This window comes from Pteronotus mesoamericanus, unplaced genomic scaffold (genome assembly GCF_021234165.1).
Source record: "Pteronotus mesoamericanus isolate MK-2021 breed Mesoamerican mustached bat unplaced genomic scaffold, CSHL_Meso_final scaffold_85, whole genome shotgun sequence".
In the NCBI taxonomy this organism is placed as follows: Eukaryota; Metazoa; Chordata; class Mammalia; order Chiroptera; family Mormoopidae; genus Pteronotus; species Pteronotus mesoamericanus.
The window spans coordinates 20,814,088-20,826,629 of NW_026555329.1; the positions used below are offsets into that span (position 1 = coordinate 20,814,088).

Consider the following 12,542-nt stretch of genomic DNA (forward strand, 5'->3'; position numbering starts at 1 on the left):
TGCTGTTGTTTATAAGCTACTCCGTTCATGGTATTTTGTTAGAGCAACCCCAATAGACTAAGACAGAAAATTGGTACCAAGAGTGGAGTTGCTGCTGTAACAAACACCTAAAACTATGGAAGCAGCTTTGGGACTGTACAATGGACAGAGGCTTGAAAGAGTTTTAAGGTGCATGCAAGAAAAAGCCTTCACTTCTACGAATGGACTGCAAAGGGCAATTCTCTTGAGAGCTTAGCTGAGAGCCATCGTGAAAGCCTCAGGCGTGTTAGAGAGTACCTAGTGGTTGTTAACAAAATGTTGGTATAAGTATGGATGATAAAGGTCATTCTGTTGAGGTCTCAGAAGGAAATGAGGAACATGTCTTTGGAAACTGGAGGAAAGGCAATACTTGTTATAAAGTGGCTAAGAGCTTAGCTGAATCGTGCTCCTGTCATAATGTTTCGTGGAAGGTAGAACTTGTAAGCTATGAAATGTGGGTATTTGGCTTTGAAGAAATGTCTAAGCAAAGTGCTGAAGGAGCAGCCTGGTTTCTCTTGAATGCTTACAGTAAAATCCAAAAAGAGAGGAATGATTTAAAAGTAGAATTGTTCATCAAAAAGAAAGCAGCATTTTAAAATTTGGAAACTCCCCAGCCTATCCATTCTGAGAGAAATAAGAAAGCTTGTTTGGGAGAAAGCACAGAGTGTGGCTGAGTTTGCTAAGGAGACTGATGTGGACTAAGCATCTCAGTGGAAGACAGGAACTAGTCTCAAGGTAATGGGCAGATTGGTTGGCCATTTAAACAAGAAGCCAGGACCTATAATAATATGCAAGACAATGACAGAATGACCCTGAATACATTTCGGACTGGCCCTACCATCACAGGTTCAGAGTTGAAGGACCCAAGAAGCAGACTGATTTCAAAAGAGGGGCTTTTTGCTGGCTCACACTGCAGGCTTTGCTCCCCAAATGCCCCTGCCGCACTCCACAGCTTCCAGGTGCTGAGGAAGATGAACAGGAGGCTGCCTGTCTGGAGGACGCAGGCAGTAAACCTCCGTGGAATCCCTGCAGAACTCAGAGTACCTGAGCCCTGAGAGCATGGATATCTCCACTTACATTTGGAAGGATGGAGACTCCCAGAGCAGCAGGCTCTGGAGGGAGAGGGGCCATTGCAGAGTCCACATGAAGGTTATGACCAGAAAAGCTATGGGGGCAGGTCTACCCCAAGTCCCCAGTCCCAAAGAGGGACAGGCACCGAACTCCAACCTGGGAGAGCTTGCTCTGTGGACTGCACCCAGCAAAGCTGTGAGGGCAGGGTCACAGAAGCCATGGGAACCCAAATCCCACCCCGGTGTATCCAGCAGGTGGTACCTCTGCCCGAGTGGGCCTTAAGATTTTGGACTTGCTTGGACAATATTACCCCTTTCTTCTTTTCTGCTTCTTCCTTTGGAATAGGAATGTCTAGCCCATGCCTGAGTCTCCCCTGTATTTTGGAAGCACATAACTTCTTTGAGTACACTCTTCACAACTGGAGGGCAAGTTGCCAAAGGATGAATGTCTCACCCATATCTGATTTAGCTAAGACTTTGGACTTAGACTTTTGAACTGATGCTGGAACAAGTTAAGACTTTTGAGATTTTGGGGCTGGAATGAGTATATTCTGCATGTGAGATGGACATAAATTTTGAGGAGCCAGAGTTGGAATGCTGTGATCTGAATGCTTGTGCCACACCCGCCCCCCACCCCCCACCCCAGTTTCATATGTGGAAATCCTAACCCCTCACAATGATAGTATTAGGAGGTTGGGCCTTTGGGAAGTGATTAAGTCATGATGTCAGAGCCCTCATTAACGTGGTTAATGCCCTTATAATAGAGGTTCTAAAGAGTTCCTTTGCCCCTTCCTCCATGTAGGGACAGTATGTAAAAGTGCCAGGTATGAACCAGGAATAGGGCCCTGACCTGACCATGCTTGTACCTTGACCTTGGACTTTCCAGCTTCCAGAACTGTGAAAAATCAATCTCTCTTGTTTATAAGCTACCCAGTCTGTTTTGTTTTGTTATGGCAGCTGAACAAAATAAGACACAAGAGTCTTAATAAGTACAACCAAGTTCAAAGTTAAATGACAAAGAAAATACTTGCTACATATGTAAGTCAAAAGAACATAAACTACTTCTTCACATTAATTAAAACCTCTACCTAATATAAAAATAGGCCAAAGAAATAGGCAGTTTACAGAAGTAATACAAATGAAGCCCATGAAGGAGTTCAACTTCATTAGTAATCTAGGAAATGTAAGTTAAAACAACAATGTGACATAATTTTAAAATATAATTGGAAAAATTTATTTATAAGATCTGATAAGACTCAATATTAGTAAGAATGTAAAATCTCTTTACTGTTGGCAAGACGGTAAACTCATAAAGCTTTTTTTAGAAGATAATGAGCAGTATCTATCATTTTAGATGTGCATACCTTACAGTCCAGGATTTCTATGTCTAGGTATTAGTCCTTGAGAAGCACCCACACATATGCCCAGAGACAATTACAAAGGTGTGTACCATAGCATTGTCTGTAATAGCCCAAAGTCAGGAATAGTCGGGTAAATTTTGATAGACTTCTGTGCAGCATTTAAAAAGACTGAAGTAGTTATAAAGTAACTTGGAGACATCTCCAAAATATTTATTTAAAATAAAACCAGATGATTACAAAAGAACATGCACATGTAGAATAAATTATCTTACATAATAAAAAATTATTTATATTGGTAGGTATATGTACCTACATGAAAAAAATCAAAGACAATACACATCAGCTCTCAACAGAGTTGATTGACATTTATTAATATCAAGAGATGGGCAAAGTAGGACACTATCTTCTTATCCTGAACTCCTAGAGAAAACTTTACTTAACATCTCTCTATTCCTCAAGCCCATCTAGGCATGTACTACCCAAATACCACCAGGCTTCATAGTACTGTAGCTTCTGTTTGCTTGTTAGCACCATGTGAGAAAATGTGAGAACATGGGAAAGATTTGCCCTTGTGCCACCCTTTGCCCCAGGGCCACCTGCCCTCTGGGGTCACTAATCTTTGCAAAGCTCTGATCAAGCCTCAGCAGCCCATGTCACAACCCTGCCTTCCTTTTTAACCATAGGCCTGTGCTCCACTCTCGCCCCTCTCTCCACTCCAGGGTTACCTCTTTGGCAACTTTTAAGACCCACACTCATCCTTCGTCTGAAAGTGGACAGAAATATGGCTCTCCTTCCTTGGTTGGGCTCTCTAAGGTGGTTCCTAAGGCGTTTGGGTGCTAAGGTGTAATAGCTCCTTTTAGCTTTATACATATACATCCTTTCTCCCAATAGGGTGCATTTCCAGTAGAGGGTAGCAAGGTGTTCACTTTAAAATAACAAAAGCCACTGAAGACTCAGAATTACTTATGGAGAAATTTATAATGCAGTTCTTCATGCACGGTAAAAAATGACTTTTAAGCAGTTTTTTCATTGTAGCATTGTTTCTAATAGCCCAAAATTAGAAATAACCCAAATGTCCATAAAAGAAGCTGTTTAAATAACTGATGCTGTACCTATACCATAAAACATTAGGCAGCTGTGAAAAAGAATGAGCAAGTTTTCTTCATACCAATAGAGAAAGAAACCCAAGATTAAAACACAAACAAGCAAAAAGAAACCAAGGTGCAGAATGGTATGTAAAATATGCTACCTTTGTAAACAAATGAAGATAAATAAGAATCTATATTTGTTTTTACTTGTACATAAAGAAGTTATGGAAATTTACCAAAAAAAATTAGGGACAGTGATTACCAATGGGAGGGACCAGGTGAGAATTTCTCAGATGGAGGAAAAGGATGGTAGGGAGACTTTTTATTGAATACCTTAATATATTATTTGGTATTTAAACCATACTTATTATTCACAAACTATATGAAGATCTGTAAAAAATTACTCAGATCTTCAGATTTTCTTCTCCTAAAGTCTAGTCTTTCCCATGGGGCTATGCAAGGGTAATCCTTGCAAGTTAGCTTCCTGGCCCTAAACCTTAGGTTTCCCCACCCCCAGGAGTTTTCTTGCAAATTCAGTCCATGTAAATGAGTGTGGGACAGACAGAGCACATGCCTGTTCCTACCTGATCTCCCCTTGCCCAGGAGATACCTTTTTACATACCCACAGACACATGCAAACATAGTACCATGTATCATGCTTACATGAATAAATACTCCTTGGGTTACAAATACCTGAAATTAACACAAACTATTGTAATCACGCTGAGAGTTCCCATGCACACCAAAGTCAATAAAGCACTTAATAAAATTCCTAACTTCTAGGGTTGATGGAAAGATGAAATAAATTAATGCACATAAAAAAGTAGTTACGCACCTACTAAAAAGTAAATAAAGGTTGTTATTATCATTTGTGGACATTTTAAAACACAATTTTTGTTTTCTGTACCACATGTTTGAATACTATTTATAATATACAAGTTACAAAATAAGTCTTAGATTCTCCGCCCCTTCCCCCCCACCCCCCAGAGCTTGCTGACTTTAACTCAGAAGCAGCTTCGGACTATCAGCATTCAGGTTTAAGGCACATTCTCAATTTTAAGAAGCCCTGTCACTGGCAGGGAGCTGGCTTTGTTTTTGTAGTTTTACATGAAAGAAGGAAGAGTTGACTTTCTGGCCTTTTTTTTTTCTTCTAAAAATTGGTGAGTTTGGCAATAGCAAAGCTTATGACACATTCTCACCAGATTCAAAGATTACCCTTCAAGGTCTTCCCTTTTGCTCCTCAGCGAGGACATGGTGCTCCCTACCTGACCTCTCTCTCCCGAAGTGTGTATGACAGCAGAGAGATTTGTATGCATCTGTCTGGCAATGACTATAAAAAAAATGCCTCCAAATGACTATTAAAATTGCATGACTAAAATGAAGCCCAGTGTGTGAGCTACAAGCAAAGGGGAATGGTTGCATGAGTCAGGAAACAAAACAGCTACCTAAGCAGCAAGAGGCTGTGAGGGGCAGGGAGGAAAGGCGTCCTGGGAGAGTTCCAGACCAGCCCAGACCTTTCAGCAAGAATGATACACGATCAGGAGGGGTGAGTGGAGGATAGGGGCCAAGGCTCTATGGGTTGTTGCACTGGGATACCTGGGGGGTTATCTTGCAGGTTTGGTAGAACCAGACGTCCTTTTGGCCTTTTCCTGGCATCACTGTTGCTAGCAGGTAGACAGAAATGAGTCACCAGTCATCGCTCTGTCATTGCCACCACAGATCTTCAGCAAAATCTTCCCGTAATCCCTTGAGGTGTCTCCCGTGAGGTCGTGGTACAGCAACTTGACCTGCAGCCGCTTATATTCCCTCCATTCAGAGGTTCAGGGGTCGATCTCACTGCGAGCTACCATAATGAGAGTCGGGGTCTGGACCTTTGTTCCTGCTCTCCTCATGGCCTTGTTGAGCCTTTCGACAAAGAAGGCAGGGAGTTCCTGAGACACTTCACCCCCACTGGCATTCAGGTCCCTGGACGTCTCCACGCAGATGCTCTTCTCAATGTCTCCACCTGCCACTCACTGATACTTGAAAATTGCCACCAGGTGGGCCCACCTTCAGGAGCACAGGATTGCACTGAACTTGGACTCATCTGTTTCCAGGCAGTTCTCCCCAGGTCCTGGAGCGAGCGACATGTCCACATTTGTGCTTTCATCTCCGTTTCCCCGAGAGAGCGAGCTGAGGAGCCGCTGGAAGTGTCCTGCGGTGTCATTTCGGATGGCTCCTCCAAGGGCTGTTCAAATTCTGTTTGAATTCTGTTTGCTAGGCTCTGCTCAATTCCTGGACGTGCCGTTGGCTGTGGGAGGCTAGGGTCTCGGTTAGGCGGGTTTCATCAGCCCCCTTGATGGCTTCCTCTATGTCATTAACATCAAAGGGGACCCATGTCTTCATCATAGCCAAGATGGTCTTCTCAAAGTGTCCCGGCAGTTCAAATTTCAGATCAAATCCGTCCCGTAAGATGTCTCAAGGGACAGAAGGATCTGCTGCCGCTGCTTGTCGGAGCCACTCCCCAGGCAGTCGGAGATGGCCTCTCCTCAGTCCCAAAGCCTTTCATGCATAGCCTTTCACACGTAGCCTTGCACAGGACCCCAGTGTTTGCAAAAGGCAGAAGCCAGGAGCATCTGTGACATTGTTTCACTTTCCAAGCTGGGCTGTGAGTGTGACAGGTGTGACCTCCCTAGACCCTTGCTATCCTGGGTAGGTTTGGCACTGGCTGCTGCTGCTGCCTAGGCGGTGGCCTTGGTGACTGCCCAGGGTAGGCCCCTGAGGCTGCTGTCCAGGAGGCGGCATGGGCTGGGCTGGCCTGGCACAGGGGCCCCCAGGCCTGGAAGGTACAAAGGCATCCCAGATGGTGGGTTTCCTGCAGGAACAGGCACATTCCATACGGAGGAACTGGCTGCTGGATGGAAGGGGGTTGCCCAAAACCCGCAACGGGGGGGATAGGTGGGTAACGGCTCCCCGGAGCCCCAGGGCAGAGGTTTGGCATGTTGGCCACCATTCCCGAGAGGTAGTCCTCATTGAACTGCCCTGCGCAATTGGCCGCATTATCCAGCCCAATAGAGAGCATGTTGAGCAGGGAGTGGGCAGGGGCGGCGGGGCGCGGGGGTGGGCAGCGGTAGGTAGCTAGCATTCCCCCAGGCACCAACACCTGTTGCAGTAGCCGCCTGTGGGCAGGGAGCAGCCTGAGTAGCTCATGATCAGATCTGGCCACTGGCCACCTGAGTGAGAAGCCACGAGGCACTAAAGAGGACGGGGGCAGAAGCGGCTCTTTCTCCGTGGGCATCCCGGGAGCGGCGCCTTGGGAGAGCCGGGAGCTCTGCCCTACAGTAAGTCTTGGATTGTAATGTTATTCTTTTATTTACACACAAAAGTCTCTATAGGGCAAGATGAAAAGAAGTTCACAATGAATTTTGAACTTAAACTTTTTAAATGGTTAAGGACACTTGAATTTCCAAATGTAATTGAAACTAAGAATCTATTAAAAATGCCAAACAAGAGAAAACAGGAGATTCTAAATGGTGCTTGATAAACACTCATTCAATATGCAAATACTTATACAGGGGATGAGATGAAGGATTTGATTGGGCAGCCGTTATTGTTAAAGGAAAATAAAGTGGAAGAAACTGAAATATTTAGGTACCTATCAAGAAGTGATGAAAGCCAGCTGTGGGAAAAGATTCTGTAAGGGAGAGTCTCTGTATTACAAAGGAAATAGCTGTACATTGTCAAGAAGGGAATCAGTAAGATGGAAAGCAAGGAAACCTACCACAAGAAGATGCCACAGTCCCCAAAACTTTACTCAACATTTTCTTCTTTCTGTGCCAAGGTAGGAAATTTTGCTTCATCACTCTTCTAACTGAACATGTAACTTTTGTGACTGTCTTAATATTGTATTTTAGAACATCTCCAGGGATCCCAGGAATGTATTGTGGCATGTCTGTCATTCCACAGGCTGTATGTATCAGCTGGGATGGGGATGGGAGGGATGTCTATGGCAATTTTCAGAAGATAATACTTCAGTGCTAAAAGTTGAATGTCTAGACTCCTACACATTTGTGACAACAAATAAATAAGTGACTCAATTATTCTTAGCAGTACAGGGTGGGCAAACGTAGGTTTACAGTTGTGAGTACTTGAAACAGAGTTTATTCTTGTATTCTTATTTATTAATTCTTGTATTATTTATTTGTGTTACAACTATAAGACTATGTTTGCCCACCCCTGTATTTAAATATTGAATAGTATTTTATATGTTGTCAGCTCTGTTGGTATCACCTTTCTTCTAATAAATATAATGGCGATGGCTAGTGACAACCACTGGCTATTATTACCCAAAATAATAGGTAATATTATTTCTGTTTTTAAAAGACATTTTGAGGTTTAGCTATAAGTAGTTCATTAAAATATTTAACTGTAAAACATGTGACATCTAGAATATGAAACTGACTATACACATAACCACAGTTGAAGTTTGTGCCCCTTGAAACTTCACATGTTTTGAAGCAGCATTGTAGCTGGAAAACTGATGATAAACAAACTAAAAGTAGCTCATTTCAGTTATTAATAACATTATGACAGTAAATGTCATGTGACAACTTGTCTGGACCACAGGGTGCCCAGATATCAGGTTAAACATTATTTCTTGGGCAAAGGACATGGGCAGATACTTTTCCAAAGAGGAGATACAGAGGGCCCAGAGACATTTGAAAGGATGCTCAGCATCACTAGCCCTCAGAGAAATGCAGATCAAAACCACAATGAGGTACCACCTCACACCGGTCAGAATGGCCATCATAAACAGATCCACAAACAACAGGTGCTGGCGAGGCTGTGGACAAAAGGGAACCGTAGTCCACTGTTGGTGGGAATGCAGACTGGTACAGCCACTATGGAAAGCAGTGTGGAGTTTCCTCAAAAAGCTGAAAATGGAACTGCCTTTTGATCCAGGGATTCCCCTGCTGGGACTATACCCTAAGAATACCAAAACGCCAATACAAAAGAACCTATGCACCCCAATGTTCATAGCAGCACAATTGACAATAGCCAAGTGTTGGAAGCAACCTAAGTGTCCATCAGTAGATGATTGTATCAAAAAATTATGGTACATATACACAATGGAATACTACGCAGCAGAAAGGAAAAAAGAACTACTAAACTTCGCAACAGCATGGATGGAACTGGAGAGCATTATGCTAAGCGAAATAAGCCAGGGGGCGAAAGACAAATACCATATTATCTCACCTATAAGCGGAACCTAACCAACAATACAAAGATGCAAGGAAAATATGACCAGCAACACTGAAAGGAAAAGAAACCAACAGAGGCAAGAGGGAAGAAGGGAGGGGCGGGCAGGGAAAGGGAAGGGAAGGGGAAAGTCAAGGAACATATAGCAAGGACTCATGGACAAAACCAAAGGGGAAGAGCTGAGGGAGGGAATGAGGGAGGGGCAAGGGAAAGTGGTGGGGGGGAGGCAGAGACAAATGTATTTAAAAATAAATAAATAAATAAAGGGAAAAAAACATTATTTCTGAGTATGTCTGCGAAGGTCTTTCTGGATAAGATTAACATTTGAATCATTGGACTGAGAAAAACAGATTGCCCTCCCCAGTGTGGGTGGACCTGGTCCAAACTATTGAAAATCTGAATAGAATAAAAATCTGAATAAGAAAGTACTCAATCTCCTTCCTGCCTGACTATCCTTGAGCTGAAACATTGATCTTTTACTGTCTTTGATTCAGACTCGGAATGCAACTTACACCATTAGCTTTCCTGGTTCTCTGACTCAGACTGGAAGGACACCATAGGCTCTCCTCAGTCTAGACTTCTTAGCCTCCATAGCTGTGTGAGCCAATTCCTTATAATAAATATGTTTGGAGATCAAAGAAAAGAAAGAAAGAGAGAGAGAGAGAAGGAGAAAGAGAGAAAGGAAGGAAGGAAGGAAGAGAGAGAGAGAGAGAGAGAAAGGAAGGAAGGAAGGAAGAACGTGGAGATATATTCCAGTTGGTTCTGTTTCTCTGGAGAACCCTGACTAACACAAACATAAAACACTCTGGGGTCTTGAAATCAGGCTAGACATCATGAAGGAACAGACAGTCTTGCAAGATTTCCAGGACTTCCTGTGTTCAGTTAAGGCAGCAGTGCCACGAGATGAGCCTTTCTTGTTTATTTTTGTACTTCCACTTCCTGTCAAGTGCTGTTAACCAGCAAATTCAGAGGTGCATGAACATTTAAATAACCTTGAAGTGTGCATTATTATGTGTTTAATATCTCTCCCCCAACAAATTCAATTTCTTTAGACATTTTTGTAATTTTCATTGTAGTACAGCAGCAGGCAGAGTTTTTGCTTTAATTCACAGGTGACCACCATTGCCTCTTCATTTCCCTAAGGACATAGATAAAGGTAGTGTTCTTTCTTGGAGAATAGCTATTACAACAAAAACGATAACACCGCCTATCAGTGCCTTATGAGCTTATACCAGTGCTACTCAAATTCTGGCCCCCAGACCAGCAGCATCAGCATCACATGTGAATTTATTAGAAATATAATGTAAAATCTCAAGCTCCACTCCAGACCTTCTGAATCAAAAACTCTCTAAAGTTTGAGAACCATCAGCTTATATAATCACTTCATAAGCACTATCTCATTAAATCCTCAAAACATGAGTCTAATACTATTATCTCCATTTTATGGAAGAAGAAAATAAGGCTCAGAAAGCTAAAATGGCTCCCAATGATTACACCAGTATAAGGCAGAGCTGAGGCTCAAACCAAGTTCTTATGACCCAAACCGAATGCTCTTTCCACAACGTTGTAATTTCCTCCTCAAATAATTCAAGTATATTCCTAACATGTACCGCCACTGCCATGTAAGACTTGTGATGCTTTACATCACGCCTCCACGTAATAGAAATGCCTAACCAGCTAGGGGAACAACATCACGTGGCCCTCTCAGGGAAGGCCCGTGTTTCTCCCCTACTTCTGCATGACAGTGAGGCACACAGAGAACTGGAACCTCCAAATGCGTGGCTCCTCTGGGAGCAACCATTCATTCTGTCCAACCCTGCCACCCACTCTCCCACCAGGAGCTTTTCATGTTGTTCCTTCTGCTCAGTCATGATGCTGTATAGTTTGGTAACGACAGAAGAATGAAAACGACCTAAATGCCCATCAGAAGGAATGGTTAATTAAATTTTGCAGTGGTTATAAAGCGTAAGGCAGCTCTATGTGGCTTCATAAGGAAAGGTCTCTAAGACACTGATAAGAGGGAAAAGTAAGGTGCAGACCATGTACAATATATGGCAAGCTATCATTTATGAGGTGAAAAAAGAATAATTCAAACACACATATGTTTGTAAATTCATAGAATTTTTACGGGATAAGTAATAACTAGCCAACAGTGGTTTTGTCTAGCAAGAGGAGTTGGGGGAGGGGGAAGATGGGAAGGGAGACTATGAACAAGGAAAAGTAAGCAGGAAGACTTACTTTTCATTACTTGAATCTTTAAAGCCATAATTAAAATGACCTATTTAAATATATCTTTATTGTACATATATATTTATTTATACTTATTATATATTGAAAAGGACATATGAACTCTTAAACATCCCATCTACCCCCAATAGTCAATTATGTTTTCATTCCCAGGAAGCATCTTATAATTTAAACCTAAACTGCCTCTTTATGGAAATTCCCAAATTTTATCTCATTGTGTAAAGCTGAAATTGTTTTTAAACTTGAAGCACTACTTCCTAATTCCAGTACAACAGGAACGCCTTCTCTTCATCCTTCAGGTTAAAAACTCCCAAACCCCAAGTCCCCCAGCAGGCCTGGGTCTGCCTCTGCACCTGAGCTCCCCGTCTTGATACTGTGCTAACACAACTTGCTTTCCCCTCGGTTTCTCCCAGCTCAGATCCCAGCCTGCCTCACACTCTTTAAATGAACCAATGCCCAACAGGTAATTAATGTTAAGTAGAAGTGCCCTCATAGCCACATGCCTTCTCCTGTGACAGAACAACTCCCAACTCCCCCACCCTCTACAAAAAATAAAAAAGATGAGCAAGGGGGGGAAAAAAGCCTCCATAATTACTCATAAGAGCCAACTATAATTATGCAAATTAGAATGAGCAATGGTGAGTTCATTTAGGAGGAACGTTAAAAATATTTTAAATAACTGAGGCAGAGGGGCTATTCTATACTGAAAAGTAAGTGTGTAATTTCTGGAATAGGTAAAATTTTGAGTGATTCATAAATAAAGATTAAAATAGTGTAGGAAGCAGGACATGGACTAAGTGGAAGTGTAGGTACATGGGTTGGTAATATTGGGAAATACCCATAACACGGCACAACATGACTCAGGGGAAAAAAGAAAGAAAAAGGCCAGGGGAGCTTGGGGGGCAAAGGGGAGAAAATGAGGAACATCTGTAATAGTGACAACAATAAAACAAGTTTAAAAAATACTATGTTCACACACAAAAGTAAAGGAAAAAGTGCAGTGATATTTGCTGTATTAGATTGGCTCAAAGAGCTATACTTTGAGAGGAGTCACCATGTTGAAAGAAAATGTGGAGTTATTTAATATAATTACTGATCCGTATTACTGGTGATTTAAATCACCTGAAGTAAATCGGGAATGGAGAGGTCACAAAATAACTCAGTCTGTTAGCACATAGAAGATGGAGACTCTGAAGCTAGACCTCCTCAGCTCAGCCTCCCAATTTACAGCCCAGAGGGCTTATCCATGTTGACTGATTTTAATATGGTAAATATGTATTATCTGTGCAAATCTATAAGGATAGGGAAATGTGGGGAAGCGAATAGAGCTGGTTCTTCGCTTCCCCATGACTTTTCCCAGTTCACCCTTAAGCCTCCCTCAACTAATCAAAAATATCATTATGTTTTCTTCTGTCCCATAACTTGGTGATTATGAGAAAAACACCAGTAGGAAGACACACTCTACAGAGGCACTAAGGTTCTTGGAACTAATAAGATTTTTACTGTAGTTTTTACTTTGG

The 12,542-nt window shown here is 42.4% G+C and overlaps 1 pseudogene; it reads right to left on the reverse strand.

Moving 5' to 3' along the window:
- Positions 1–5,201: 5,201 nt before the first annotated feature.
- On the reverse strand, positions 5,202–6,598 carry LOC129063139 (annexin A11-like; annotated as a pseudogene).
- Positions 6,599–12,542: the final 5,944 nt, after the last annotated feature.